The following is a 16,004-nucleotide window of genomic DNA, read 5'->3' as shown; positions in this document are numbered from 1 at the left end:
AAACTGTATCTCTCCTAAGAGCATGTAACCCAGCTAAAGAGAAGCATCAACCAATTTGCATCATAAAAAGTTATTTATTGTGCCTGCAGCTCAGAGTGAAAGTACAGATGTTTGTCAAACAGAAACTTTCCAACTTCTTTTTTATCATAACTTACAGAATAAGACACTATACTTTGCAACCCAGGGCACACGTGCGCGTGCGCACACACATACACACACACGCACGGGCTATACAAGGCAAGCCAGTCTGGGCTAGAGCCCTGACATTTTCAGCCACCCTCTGACGGTTTCTCAAATTCCCTGAGACTGTTTCCTTATCTGAAAAACAGGAATAATAATGATGATGCCAGCGGCATAGATTGTTGTGGGAGATAAACTAGTCAATATAGGTAAAAATCAGCAACTTTCGTCATCTTCTTCTGTACACCTATTATTATGCACGTCTCACAGAATAAAACTCAACCTTACTACATGCACTCCACTCTAATGGTTTCCCTTCTCCTTCCTTCCTTTCTCTTTTTCCTCCTTCCTTCCTTTCTTTTCCTCTTTTTCTTTTTTCTTTCTTCCTCTCTTTCTTTTCTCTCTCTTTCTTTCTTTTTCTTTCCCTTTCCTTCTTTCTTTATTTCAAGGCTGGTCAAGTCCTCTAAATCACTTTCAGAACCCAGTAACCAGTAACTGGAGTCATGAGCCCCAGTCAGAGTTGGTGGCTGGGGCTAGGGTGGTAGAAATCTAGGAGGAGACAGAACCAAGGGGATTTGGCAACTAACAGACAGAGGGGTGAGACACAGGGAGGTGGCGCAGGGGATCTCAGGCCTCGGGGTTGATGATGATGGCATTTTTGAGACAGGGAAGCCTAGGGGCAGGGAGTGGGGGGGGGGGCAGTGTGCAGGTTATAAGTATCTGGAGAACAGGAAGAGATCAGACTCGTGAGTCTAGATGTTCTCTTTCCATGTAGACTTTTCTGTGCCTGAAGGAGGATTTGGGTGTGGGTGACCAAAGGAACCTTCAGTGAAACACGTCGCAGAGCAGGGACCCATGCCAAGAAATTTCACATCAGGACTACAGATGCTGATAAAGAAGGCATTTCTGCAGATTGTGCTCAGGGAGGTAGGCAGGCTTCATGACCCGAGCGTAGCAGCCAGCGGCAGACAGAGGACTTGGGAGACTTGGGGTTCCTGCCATATGTCTTTCCTTATCTGACCAACATAAAACACTAATCACATTTAATTAGTGTCCATCTGCCCATCCGTTTTCTCTACTAAGCAAGCCACTGCGTGGCAGGGACCACCCCGTCTCATCCATCTTTCTCCTCCCCAGGCCTCCCTGGCACACTGCTCCGCCTGCTGCCTGTAGTAGGTGTTCAGCAAACATCTGCTGAATGAATGCCCATGATTCCATAGGATAAAATTCCCAAGAAGGCAAAGCAAACGGGGTGGGGGTGGGGGGCAGGCAGACTCTGCTAGGAGAATTCTGATCACAGAAGGGTGTAGGCCAACAAAAAGCCAACTGTTCACAGAGAAAATGAGTCTTCAAGAAAATGTTAAACTCTGGAATGTGCTATGGGTACGGATTTTCGTCATCAAGACCAGAAACAGAGAACCAGGTCTGGGATCAAACCACAAAGACAAAGGAAAAAGAAAATGGAAAAGGAGACATCGTGTGTATGTATCACTTGGCCTCTTCCAAAGATCACCCAAAATGTTTAGTTCTTTATGTCACTTCTCTTGCTTCTTCTTTCCATCAGCTCTAGACCTTCTGGCGATACCTCCCTGTTTCCAATCTTCCACAGCCCAACACCCTGTATGCTACCTGTTTTTTTCTACATGTTCATGATTTCTTCCCCAAGACACAGGAACGGTGGTACACACATTCTGATCCACTACACCCCTGCCCCTGGCACAGATGAGCAACCCAGCAGTGGTTGATAAATTGATTTTTATACTGATTATTTGATTTTGTCATTAAATGCCAAAATCAGATTCGTATTTTCTAGTCCCACCCTCTTCGGTTGCCACTCTTACTAAAACTATCATTTTTAATAGTAACAGCTGCATTTACTCAGCACCTACCACATACAAGACACGGTCGAGGACTTTAAATACATCATCTCCTATAATTCTCAATCTGCAGGGTTGAGATTATATTCCCATTCTACAGATGACAAGACTGAGGCTCAAAGACTAAAACATAGGCTAGTAAGTGTCAACATGGGGATTCAAACCCGAGGCTATTTCACTTCAAAGCCAGGTAGATGGGTAATCATTCTAGAATTTCAGCATAGGTTTCTCTAGCACAGAAGTTCAGGAACAAGCCATCTGATACACAGTCCATGCTCAGTGCTCACCAAAACATAATTAGAGCTCACCTCAGAGAATGCTTTTTTTTAGGCTTGAAAAGGCCCTAACTTAACAAGACCCACTCACTTACTGCCTATGAATAGCTAAGTCAGGTCAAGGTTGTTTTAATTCTGTGATTTAAAAAAAGGAACATGTGGGCACCTGGGTGGTGAAGTCAGTTGAGTGTCTGATACTTGGTTTCAGCCCGAGTCATGATCTCTGGGTCGTGAGGTTAAGCCCCGTGCTGGGCATGGAGTCTGTTCAAGATTCTCTCTTTCTTTCCCCCTCCACCCTCCACCCCCACTAGTGCTCACGCTGTCTCAAATAAATAAATAAATCTTAAAAAAAAAAAAAAAAAAAAAGGAACAGGCTATCGGCATTTACATTTCTAAAAAAATGTTTAGGTTAAATGAAGAAACAAACAGCATTTAGAACGATCAACTCATTGGTGTCAAATAGTTTAAAAAAATCCACAAAGCCTGTCACAGTCTCCCTGCCCATGTTATGACCACCCCCCAAAAGTTTTCACAGATGTGTTACTTCATCTGAACATTCCAGTAAGTGTTACCCTTGTTTCCACCGTACATGAGAAAAAAGCTGAGCTAAGCGAAGTTCAGTGGCTGCTGAGGACCACAATTCTATTATGTGGGACCCCTGGTTGTAACCAACTAAGCAAAGCACCTCCCATGAGCCCCGGCAAAAGAGAAACTTCACCACAGGAAGGGCGGTCGGGCAGCTGTAGGTTCCCAGATGAACACAGACCCTCTCTCTGCTTCTCTCTGCCTACGGCTTCCTCCTACCCGCTGGCAGGCCAGCTTTCCCCTCCGGACAGGAAACCAGGGCCACCAGCGTTCCAGAACCCCATTCTGGCCTCATCACCTCAGAGGGGAAAGGCCCTTGGGCCTCCAGTTCCAAACTTCTGGGACATGGGCTTGAAAAGGCCCTAACTTATCAAGACCCATTACTTGCTGCCTACAAATAGCTAAGTCAAGTCAAGACCTCTCTGCCGTCCTAGGGAGAGACAGCAGCTTCTCCAAAGACATCTCGCCATTAAATCCTCTCCCTTCTCCATAGTCTGACTCCCAGCCCCCAATATCTTTGATCTGGCTGAGGGGTCCCAGAGTGCTAAACCCAGTTCTATGGTATTTCTTCGTATTTGCCACAGAGGATGCCTTGTATTCACTTTGGTATAGGATACCCCTGTCTTGGGGGTTCTGTGGAAAAGCCCCATTTTAACATCCTATGACATGGCTGCAATTACTGTCTTGGGCGTCTCTGAGATCCCGGCTTTGAAATAAATTCTGCCCTTTAAAAAAAAAAAAATTCCAAGAGAGCCTGACTGGCCTAGTCAGGTCAGTCAACGGTCCACCAACAGCACAGGAGACCAACCAGGAAGGACACACGGCAGGCCCCGAGGTGGAGAGAGGTGAAGCAGTTCTCCACAAGGGGTGGGGAGGGGTGGGCACAGGAGGGAGAGGTGCCTCTTCCAAAAGAAGAGAGTTAAACAGATTAAATATTACAACTAATTCGAAATCCTGTACACACGCTGCTAATAAGCCACTTCTACACCAGGGCTGACAGTATTTGGCTACTAAACTGTAAAGTGACAACAGAAAAGAACACTACATAACAAAGTGCTAATTGTGTAGTGAAGACGTTTAGTGCAAACAGATTTAGAGAGAGATCAACGTACCCATTTCCATCGAGTAATAGCCTAAAATTCGAGCTCTCCGTGCCACAGTTTCATGCTAGGAGAGCTGAAAACTGTATTTCTTCATTGGCGAAAGACTGGCTCCCCCGCCCCGTCCCCCAGTTCCCTCTGCCCCTTACAGCTGAGTGATGAGAGCCTCTCCTTAGGTCCGGGTATCCTTGCCCCTCTGTGCTGCTGGAAGGTTCATCCGGGCTCAGGTGATGCATAAAGTCCCTTCTTCTGAGGAAGAAAGCAGGACTCAGAAACACAAACCCTGGCTTATGAAGACGTGCCCAGTGGCCCCGTGCTCTGCGGAGACTGGAGGCGGGCACAGCGAGTGCTCACGTCTGAGGAAGCAGGGGCGGGAAGACAAGTGGGCAGGGGGTACTTCCCCAGCTGGGGCTGGCCAGGTGCTCTTCCAAGTGCTTCAGAAACACCCCTTGTTTCAGCTGGTGGAGGTGAACCTTCACCAACTTCGCAAGGGCTTATGGGGACTCCTAAAAGGAATCCAGGAAACGGGATTTTTAACCCTCCTTTGGTCAAAAATCAAACTGAAACCTAGACGGCTTGAGTCAAGGTTTGAGTCACAGCTCATTTCTCTGCTTCCAGCTTTTTCCGTCTCTCCTGAGTCCACGTCATTCTCTCCTTCCACAGAAACTGCTCTTCAGGCCCCAAGTCTGATGTTAGTTAAATTAATGAAGAGTCCCTATCTATTAAGAGCTGACTGTGTGCCAAGCACTTTCTGTCCCTTATCTTCCCTAGCTTTCACAGTGATCCTATGAGGTGAGGCCTGCTTTTCAGCCTGCTTTATAGAAGAGAGAAGAAGCCGAGAGAGCAGAGGAAACCCTCAGGGCCTCTGTCCCAGCAGGTCACTGGACTGGCAGCTGGGGGACTGCAGCGACATGGGACAGTGCTCCCTGCTCCAGCCCTTGCTAAAGGCCTCACTGGAGTGCCCCTCTTGTGTGGTGTCGCTAGAAAACCCACCCCTGGCAAGAACACACAGGGGATGACCCTCCAAATGCTTTTTTTTTTTAAACTTGAGGCAAAATTTACATAACATAAATTCACCATTTATGGTAAAGCATTCAATTCAGGGGAATTAAGGAGATTCATAATGCTGTACACTTGCCTCTACCTAGTTCCAAATATTTTCATCACCCCAAAAGAAAACTCGTATCCTAGGTGGTCGGTCCCCCATACCCTTCCCCCACCCCCTGGAAACCCCCATCTGTTATCTCTATGGAGTTGCCTACTCTAGATATTTCACATAAATGATTCCATTTATCATTTGGCTTCTTTGACTTAGAGCATAATGCTTTTGAGGTCTCTCCTCACATTGTAGGGTATCTATAATCCATTCCTTTCTTTGGCTGAATAGTATTCCACTGCATGAATATACCACACTTTGTTTATCCATTCATCTGTTGATGAACATTTGGGTTGTTTCCATTTGGGTACTATGAACAGTGCTGCTATGAAGACTTGTAAAGACCCAAGTCCCTGTTTTCAATTCTTCCACAAACTTACCTATGGCGGAATTGCTGGCTCCTACGGTAATTCTACATGTAACTTTTTGAAGAACCCTCTAAAATATTTGTAAAATATGAAATTCTACAAAGGAATACCAAAAGGAAACTGAAAGCAAATGCAAAACCACAATGAGATCAAAGAATCTGAAACATAAATGTTTTTCTAGTCTCACCCCATTTTTGAATAAGTTCAAACCTGGGCAGAAGGAACCCCAACAGTATACTTCCTTTTGAAAGCCCAAGAATACTAGGAGGAGGTAATTAAGATTTACAATTCTACCGTGTAATTAACAAGGGTCGCTGTCTCTTCACAATATTTTTAACAGAAAAAGCACACCCAAACCAGGGCTCCAAAACCATGTTGCTGGTTATGACATTTTTGAACCAAAGAGAACAGTTGAGAAGACCCAACATAGGCTGTGAACCAGGAAGGCTTTCTGTTATCGGGGAAGACTGGATTCTCTGTTCTGGCTCTCATTTTTAGTAAAACTACTTTTCTTTTTGTAAAGACATAAGCCCCTTGTGACAAAAAGTCAGCATTCTTTAAAAAATCAGTCTTGCCACATCACAGGTCTTTGGGACAATGTAAATTAGAGCAACAATGAGACATTACTACACACCCATTAAAACGGCCAAAATCCAGACCACTGACAATACCAAATGCTGGCAAGGATGTGGAACAACAGGAACTTGCGCTCATGGCCAGTGGAGATGCGAAATCGTTTGGCACTAGAAGACAGAAGACAGTTTGACAGTTTCCTACAAAACTAAACATATTTTCACCATATGATACAGCCATCACACTCCTTGGTATTTATCCAAAAGATATGAAAACTTATATCCACACAAAAGCCAGCACGTGGATAGTTACAGCAGCTTTATTCATAATTGTCAGAACTTGGAAGCAACCAAAACGTCCTTCAGCAGGTGAATGGATAAAGAAACAGTGGGATTCCGAACCATGGATTACTCAGCACTACAAAGAAATGACCTATCAAGCTATGGAAAGACATGGAGGGACTTTAAATGCATATTACTACATGAAAGAAGTCAGAGAAGGCCTCTTGCTGTAATTACAACTCTAGGACACTGCGGAAAAGGCAAATCTATAGAGATAATTAAAAGATCAGTGGTTGCGGGGTGGGGGGTGGGGAGATGAACAGGCAGAGCACAGAAGATTTTTAGGGCAGTGAAAATACTAGGTACAGGTCACTGGTTGAATGCAAGTCGTTATGCATTGTCCAAATCCTGAGAACGTACAACACCCTGAGTGCATATATTAAGATAAACTATAGTGATGATGATACATCAATGTACGTTCACCAGTTGTAACAAGTGTAGCACTCCGGTGGGGATTGCTGATAATGAGGGAGGCCATGCATGGGGGCCGAGGGGCAGGGGGTGTGCGGGGAATCTCTGCACCTTTGGCTCAATATTGCTGCGATCTAACACTGCTCTAAAAAAGCAAAGTCTTAAGTGAAGAAGAAACCAGGTCCCTTCCCTTCCAAGAATATTTCTCATCAGCTCTAAACCAGGAGCACTACATTAAGAATGACTTGCTGAAAACTTCATCCGGGGCCCAAGGGAGGGCGAGGTGAGCATGAGAATCAACCCAGGCCGCACACGCCCCCCTCCCCGCATCTGGACTTTGAGCAGCTTTCCTGAGGCGGGGAATCGGCAGTGATGTTAACTGGGAGGACTGTGGCAAGACGGCAACGCAGAGGGACTGTACCCATCGAGGACACTTGGCACCTTTAAATTAAGTGAAGAACAAAGCAGTTCTCTGAAGGACCGAGTCCGTTAACTGCAAATGACAAAAGCGAGTCTTCTGATACAAGCAAGACGCTGCCAGGAAGGGGACGGCTGGCAGCTCAGGTACCAGGAAGGCGTGCCGGTGGCGTTTGCTGTGCAGGTGTTCAATTAGGCAGGAAGTGGGCTGAAAACAGCTCAATTAATTCATTGTGCATGCTTGTCCCGGAGAACAAGGAGACAAACCTCAAATACCAGTGGCAGGCCAGAGATGAACTACAAAGCTTCACATTTTGCTAGCAAAGATACACGTGCAAAATATAAATTACCCTGAGATTAGCTCCAGTAAATCCTTTAAAATTCCCGCGGAAGCTGAAGCCCAGATAGGAAACCAAGCGAGCAAACAGTTTATGACAAAAAAAAAAAAAAAAAAAGTCATCCCTTTTTGTCACAAGCAGCATTTCCTGGTCAACCTCAGACGCAGGCAGCCCCAGCACGTGGGTTGGGGAATGTGAAAAGGACTAGCACAGACTTCAAAACCAACGGCGAAGGGAAGCGATCACCCTTATTTGTAGCCTCCATTCCGTGTGAGGCTCTGCCAAACTGAGATTTCACTCAAGCCTACCAGGCATACCTCTGCTCTGAATCCACTAGAAAGAGCATAGAAAAGCCCGGAGTTGTTTGGCAGAGGCTGGGGAAAGGGAGGTCCACGGAGAATATAAAATCAAAGAAAGAAAAACAAAGGTTACAACAACCAACAGCGATCAGGCCGAGGGCTATGGGTCCTTAACAGAAAGTGGGATCTCCCCACCACCGTGACCCCTGCGCCCCCCTTCCTGGACCTCTGACAGCCAACAACACATGTCCTATTCTCAGAAGAAAGAAAACACACAATGCAGAGCAGTCGAACTAGAAGGAGTCTAAAGCATCTGGGCTTTTCCCTTGTTTCAGAGAAAATAATACTTAGGTTTGGCAACATACCCAAGACCAGTTATTAAAACTGGCCAAGCCAGGCCTCCTGGAAGACCTTCCACTGATAATATTAGTGCTCGTGTCCATAATGATGGTTCCCACGTGCTTTAGAGTTCACACGCAAACATTCCACAGACTTGCAGGCACTGGCACTGTTATTAGCCCATTTCATAGATGGAATGCAGACAGGTGAAGCTACTTGCCTGAAGTCACACAGCACAGGCAGATCTGGGACAACAGGGATGAAGTTGGAGGGTATTATACCAAGTGAAAGAAGCCAGACACAGAAAGAGACATACCGTACAATCTCACTTACACGTGGGATCTAAAAAACGTCAAACTCATAGAAAGTGGAGGGTAGAATGGCGCTGGCCAGGACCTGAGGGGCAGGCTGAATGGGGAGATGATGTGAAAGAGAACAATTTAAGATGAATGATTCTAGGGGTCTAAAGTACAGCCCGGTGACTATAGTTAATAATACTGTATAGTATAGTTGAAATCTGCCAAGAGTGGCTCATAAGTGTTCTCACCACACACACAAAAAGTAGTAACTATAGGTGAGCCGATGGGTGCTACTTAACTGGATTGTGGTAATCACTTCACAATGTAGTGAAATCTTCACACTGGATCCCCGAGAGACATGCTCTTGATTTGTTAATTCTATCTCAATAAAGCTGGGAAAAATAAAGGGGGGGAAGAGCAGCAAAGCATGGCTGGAAATGTAGGTCTAGCTGAATGAAGTCTGTGCTCTTAACTATGTACTTGACTGTCTCCAAACCAGGGAGAAAGTCACATTTCTGACTAAAATATACACCTAAAGCTTCCTACCATTGAATAATACTTAGCGTCTACTACCCTTCCCTCCCAAGATTCAAAATCAGCACTAAGGGACACAAAGGACAAAAATGTTTTAACTCTGGGGCAGAAAGAGAGGTCACAGCTCCCCAGGCTACACGATGGTAGTGAACAGACTTGGACTTGAAAAGCAGGGCTAATGCTCCAACCAAGGCCCCCTGGGGTTTTGCCCAGTGTCTTCAAAACATCACGTATTTACTTTCCTACAGTTAATTCTGACTGGGCAGTGGCACTGCTGGGCCCTGGTGGCAGTTTCAGAAATCAGGATTTATTCAGATCTTGGTGCTTTCACTGAAAACTGTCATGACTACTAGACCCAAGAGCACCAATTTAATCCTATACATGGCTACGTTCCACTGCAGAGAATAGTTCCTTCTCTGTGTGTGTGTGTGCGCGCGCGCGCACGAGCGCAAGTGCGCGCGCACACGCGTGGGAGCACACATGCGTACACGTAGTTACAACAAACAACAACAAAGACCTGTGACATTACATTGAAACTGTTGCTGATTAAATAAAAAGCACCCAGCTTTTTCTAAACAGTGCCATTTCCATTCTCAGATGCCACAGGGATAGTCCTAGCTCGTTGCACCTGGAAAATGCTCTGTTTTCTCTAAATCACGAAACCAGACCATTTCCCTGCACTCAGACACCGGCTCGCCCTGCACCAGCCACTTCCCTTCCCCACACGACAGCCACGGGCTCAGCCTTCCAGTGCAGTTCAAGATCTATAGCCATCACAAAACTGCGGCTCCAGCAGCGGCTTCCCACAGTGGACCCGATGTGAGTCACTGTGTCTCTCTTAACAGTCACTGTAAGAACAAGAGCATTGTCACTACAATGCTTCCAAACCACTTATCAGATGTCAAGCCCTGTGTTAGAGGCTGCGAACTTGCGTTCTCTCGCTTCATCCTAACGAGACCTCGGAGGCAGGTACCCTGATCACGCCAAGCTTAAAGATGGAGACAGTGAAGCTAAGGAGGGTTAAAGAAATTGTCCAAAGCCACATGCCTGGACACTGCACATCCAGAATGCAAACCCAGCTTCCTCAGACTTCAGAGTCAAGCTGTCAACTATCCCATGCCTGGTGTCTGCCTTTTTCTTCACATGCAAAGCACGACAGAAATACCACCTCCCTTGTCTCCCGGTGAGAACAGTGGACAGTGTAGGGTGGGTTCTGACTTCTTCCAGTCTGAAGAAGGAGGGAGAAATATAGTAAGTGCTCTCAGACAGACTGATGGACCAACCACATACTCAGCACTGGGTTAAGGATGCAGGGAACATGGGCACCTGGGTGGCTCAGTCTGTTAACAGGCTGCCTTTGGCTCAGGTCATAATCCCAGCGTGCTAGGATCAAGTCCCACGTTGGGCTCCCTGCTCAGCGAGGACCCTACTTCTCCCTCTCCCTCTGCTGCTCCCCCTACTTGTGCTCTCTGTCAAACAAATAAATAAAACTTTTAAAAGATGCAGGGAACACAAAAAGAAAGAGAAAACAGACCCCTGCCCCCTAACACCTTACAATCTAAACTATAATGATCTAAACTATAATCCCTGTGTTTCTAAGACATTTTTTACCATGACCCACAGGCAGAAATGTATTTCCATCGTGATCGAGGGCAAACACGCATTATCAGCCTTACCATCTGTGATGTACTGATAGTTTTTACTCTGCCCCTTTCCTTTTCTTTTCTTTATGTGTCAACCCACTAAATTGATTGTGTGACTAAGGATCCTGAATGACAGCTTGAAAAGCCCTGTTCTAAAATGCCCCATTTTAGCTCTAATTTAAAAAAAAAAAAAAAAGTGAGGAAGTTCTTCCTTAGATCTAATTTAAGTTTCTAGGACTGTCAGGTTAATTAAGTTTGTATGGCTGGCTATGTCATTGGGCAGAGGTAGCCCTCTATCAGATTAGTGGAGGGCCAGGAACCTGGGCTGACTTGCCTGCCGGTCAGCTGGGTGACTCCTCCAGATCTTGGCCTCAGGAGAGACCACCACTCACTGGGAGCTTATTACAAAGCGCCTATCCCAGACTTTGAGCCTCCCTCGCCCCTCGCGGCTCCCGGCGCCCCCTGGTGGTTCAGGGCCAACTCTGCAAAATCAACGGCCCACACGTCCTCTTGGGCACGCACATCAATGCTAGGACCACTAAAACTCTGGGTCTGTCTCCCTGACAGGGATGCAGCTCCCGGAGGCTGGAAGGCAGGTGAATTGCTCCACAATTGCTCCACGTCACACGGCGAATACGCAGAATTAGAATCCCCAAAGATCGAAAATCACGAGTCGCCTGCCTCGTTCCTCTGGAATTTGCCCTATACTTGCCTAGACTCACACAAGGAGTGGGTGGGGAGGATGGAAGGCCTCCCATGAGGTCTTCAGAAAGGTTAAGGCTGAGTCCGCTAGGTGCCTACATAGGCCTTCTAAGAGGCAAAGCCAGAAGGCGTCAAATTTAGATAATCATATAATCACTATATGCGTGTATACTAAAAGTACTGATGTGTGCAATGCGCACAGCTAAAATACTTGTTTCTAAAATCCTGTTTCCGCACTTCTTCATTTTTTTTAAATGCGCCTGGGCACTCGAGAGTGGCTCTGTAGTTAACATGGACTTCCCAGAGCTCTGGTTCCCAGAAAATGAACCACACGCCACTACCATTCCCCAAAACCAAAAAGAAAGGGAAAACCTTGGAAAGATTCAAAATAAGGGTTCTTTATGGTTCCTTATGCTTCGTCCTCTCCTCACTTTGGGGGGGGGGGGGTGATTGCTTGCAGGAAAGGTCAATTACTACAGCTCCGAGGTGGTGGGGAGTGGGGAGGAGAGTTTCTCAGGCCTCTGCTTCTGGAGCTGGGATCTGTGGCAGCTCCCCATCACAGTAGGTTAAAGATAGAAAGTAATAATCCATTCACTGAGTCCCGAGGGATTTTTATGTACACTGTCTCATTTACATCTTTTTGGTGTCAGTCCACCCCGATTTCTATGATACAGACTCAGATGAAGTGAAAATCCAGAGAAAGGCTGGGAGGGACACCAGGATGGGTGCAGACACTCCTGACAGGGAGACCCACTGGGAACCAGCTTGCGGGGACAGCACTGCAAGAGGGGGTTCTCTCACTTTCCAAACACATCTGATTTTTTTTTAAAGATTTTATGTATCTACTTAACAGAGAGAGACACAGCAAGAGCAGGAACACAAGCAGAAGTGGGAGAGGGAGAAGCAGGCTTCCTGCCAAGCAGGGAACCTGATGTGGGGCTCAATCCCAGGACGCTGGGACCAAGCGCTGCACTGAAGGCAGACGCTTAACGACGGAGCCACCCAGGCACCCCCACTCCTGATTTTAAATAAACACCTCCTCTGGCGTTTTCTAAGAAACTTTCAGAGGAAGCTATGGGGTGTGCTGCCTGAAAGTCTCAGGGCTATGGCATCCCTTGAGAATCCCTGTCCATAAAGTGGGGGGGACAATGTCCTGCTGGGGATACTCAGGGAGGCGATGCCTCTGCAAAGCAACTAAACATATATATTTACATGCCGGCAAAGAGAAATGGCCATGGGCAGCAGCATTATTGCCAGAACTCTGCGAGGAGCTTAGAGGGGCCAGAGAGAAAGACACAGCAAATACTCCCTCCAAAAGCTTGTGTTTACTCCTCCAGAACATAGAGAAAGCGTGGAATACTGAAGATGGAGAAATATTTGAGTCCACAGCTGGGACACATAGACGAGGAGGTTAGAAGATTCCGTTACCACCTGCGTGACCTAGTGGAGCTCACCATCTCGCCGCACTCTCCCAAGGCCTCAGGCAAGAACACCCGAGAAAAAGAGGGAAACGGGAACAATGAAGAGTAAAATCTGAGAATTCTGGGGTCCAGTGACATCCGAGTGACAACCTAACACAGAACTCCAGTTCCGCATGGAAGTGGTTTTGGGTTGGGGGGGCCTGTATCCCCAACACCCGCAGCTGGGAGGGCACACCTCGCCTCTGAACAGGTGCAGAACCTCCCGCCCTGCCCCCAGCTGGGGATGTCTTCTGGCCACAGGGCTCCCAAGACCAGGGTGGTGTGGTACCAAGGGCCAGACTCTGGTCAGGAGACACGGAGGGCAAGTCTCTGGCCTTGCTACTTACATGGTTGGGCTGTGCGCAAATTACAGCGCCGCTTTGATTCTTCCTTCACCTGGGGAAGGGACACAATAATGTCCATTTTTCAAGGTGGTGTTGAGGATTCATTGAGGTAAATGTACACCAAAGGTTCAGCACACATTGAATTGGCAACTGGCTGCCATTAGTAACATAAGCAGAAGTCAACTAACACTGGGGAAAAATTATTTTGGATTTTTTTTATTTAAAGATTTTATTTATTTATTTGTGTGTGAGAAAGAAAGAAGGAGAGCACAGCAGGGGGAGGGGCAGAGGCAGAGGGAGAAGCAGGGAGCAGGGAGCCTGATGCAGGGCTCGATCCCAGGACTCTGAGATCATGGCCCAAGCCGAAGGCAGCCACTTCACCCACCCACGTGCCCCCAATTAAATTGGATTTCTTAAAAGAAAAAGGTTTACATGAAGTTAGTGAGGATCAACGATTTTCAGAAAATTCAAAGAAGCGGGGTGGAAAACAACTGCACGCCCGCGGCCTCTGAAGGTTTTTGAAACCTCTTCACCGACGACTCTCCTGCAGGAATAGAGAAGTGGAAGATCTCGTTACCTCCAGACTCTTCACACGTTATAAATACACCACACGACCAACCAGAGAGCGCTCGCTGCCAACCTCCTGGACAAACAAGTCCAACAGGATTTGATCCGGAAATTAAATGGCCATACAGCCCGGCCACACACGGTTCAAAATAGATACCCATGACCTACTTAGTCTTCGAGTACTGTGCTGAAAGCCAGAAATAAGTGGAGGGAGAGACAAGGCCACTGACTTAGCAGACCCTGCACAACCCCCTGGCTTTCCTGTCACATGAAATGTGCACAGAAAGAGCAATGACTCAAAAGACCATCTGGGGGGTGACCAGACAGAAATTGCTAGTCAAGACGTCCCACTAACAACTCCTCAACTCTGGCCAGCACCAGCAATGCATTTTCATTTAGTTTAGACCAAAGGCTACATTTCTCCCAACAGTCACTTGTCAAGCCACATATCTTTGCCCTCATAACTGTCCTGACTATGTGCATCTTTCCCATAAACAGGGGCTTTGGGGGGAGTAAGTCCCCACTTGCTTTATCTTGAGATTGTGCCCAGGGTCCTGCACAGTGTCTTCACATGGGGAGAACGAGCACTCCATCCACCATGAGAAGATGAGCTCCTTCCCCTTCATCACCAGTGCGGCCTCGGGATCATAGCCTACTCATATGCTGGGCCGCTCAAGGTCACAGACTCGGTGTCTGGTATAAAGACAAGGAAGACAGACAAGCCCAGAGAAAGCTGCTGTGTACTTTCAATGATCACATGGCTACAAAATGATCTCCAGCAGGACAGTTCACTGCAGGGAGATGTGAGTCTTGGGGAGGGCGAATTCAAGGATCTTGAGAGAGACACACATTCTAGAAAATCTCAGAGCATCCCAACCTACAGTACTAGGCCAACAATGGAATATGATTCTTCACCAACTGGAAACAAGGTGATGGTCAAAGCGAAACCCGCTACTCTTCACCTTCATGTCTGTCCTCCTCAGATCTCCGCGGTTAGCCCCAGCCACCCCTCTCTGCCACAGCACGACCAAAATTCCCATCCTCGAAACTTGCCTGATAGTGCTCTACTTGACTTAGCACTTTCCCCACATCCCAATCTGTCACCATCGACGATCGTGGAAGGCAAGCAGAACAAGCATTTTTACTACCCACTTAGAAATGAGGAAACTGAGGTCAAGGCATGTCGACCACAGGGTGACATTAGTCCTAAGGCACAGACCTTCGAACTCCAAGTGCAGACTGGATGAACCAGGCAGCTGAGCCCCAAGCCACTGCTCTTTCCAGAGCATCCCTCTCTGCACACCTTCTGGAAGAAGTCTAACACCCAGCACTACCCAATACAGTGGCCCACTGCTTCAGCCTTCATCAGCTCTGGCACCTGCGTCAGCCACATGTATGCTGAGCCAAGCTGACCAGCCACCTCCATGACGGACACACAGAACTCAACCCTAGGACTTCCAGAGAGATCAACATGAGTGAGCTGGCTTTCTGCAGTCAAGTGGTGAGCACGGGGCAGGGTAAGTAAGTGACCACAGATCCCAACAACCACTAGCCAGAAATCCCAGAGCACTGAGTCTCCAGGTCCTAAGTTCAAATCCTGTCTCTGAAACTACACAGTCTCTGTGATTTGAGGCAAGCAACTTTGTTTTTCTAGTTTTAGCTTCCTCATTTATAAAATTGAGGAGCTAAAAAAAGGGATCCCTCGGAGAGTGTACTTAACACCACAGGACTATATATTTAAAAGTTGGTAGAAAGGTAAATTTCATGTTATATATAATCTGCCACAATTTAAAAAAACAGGTTAACATTTGTTTTTTTAAAAAAGAATCTTATAGATTCCTAGTGAGGATTAAATAAGATAGAGTGGCAACTTCTTACAGTGTCTATCACATATTAAATCCTAGTCTATTTATTATTTACAATAATTTTAATAGTTTCTATTATAAAGACAATACATTCGAAAATTTTCCAGTTATTCCGAACTCCAGTGATAATCTCCAAGATAAAGTTCTTTATAGTATTTCTCCTATGCATGGACATTTCTTAAATTTGGAATGTAAAATTTACAGAATTCTATAGTCAGGACCCATTCTTTTCTGCCTTATCAGTAATCACAAAAATAATTCTCACCACGATATCCAGAAATAAAGGGGCTTTGTTCAAGGCAGGGCTGCAAAGTTGCATAAAACTTGAGAC

At 46.5% G+C, this 16,004-nt stretch overlaps 1 protein-coding gene across 4 annotated transcripts in view; it reads right to left on the bottom strand.

Moving 5' to 3' along the window:
* The window catches only part of SMCO4 (single-pass membrane protein with coiled-coil domains 4), a 59,219-nt gene that overhangs the window by 30,079 nt on the left and 13,136 nt on the right, over positions 1-16,004 (bottom strand). Inside the window, exon 1 of one of the 4 annotated variants that reach the window (XM_059186637.1) lies at positions 4,167-4,326. The exons of the other annotated variants lie outside the window; for them this stretch is intronic. The gene's annotated coding sequence lies outside the window, so the exon portion shown is untranslated. Of the gene's footprint in view, positions 1-4,166; positions 4,327-16,004 lie in introns of those variants that run through there. 4 annotated transcript variants of the gene reach the window in all.

Source organism: Mustela lutreola, chromosome 1 (assembly GCF_030435805.1).
Source record: "Mustela lutreola isolate mMusLut2 chromosome 1, mMusLut2.pri, whole genome shotgun sequence".
In the NCBI taxonomy this organism is placed as follows: domain Eukaryota; kingdom Metazoa; phylum Chordata; class Mammalia; order Carnivora; family Mustelidae; genus Mustela; species Mustela lutreola.
Note: the sequence above shows the minus strand (reverse complement) of the source record. Positions and strands in the feature narration are given on the sequence as shown.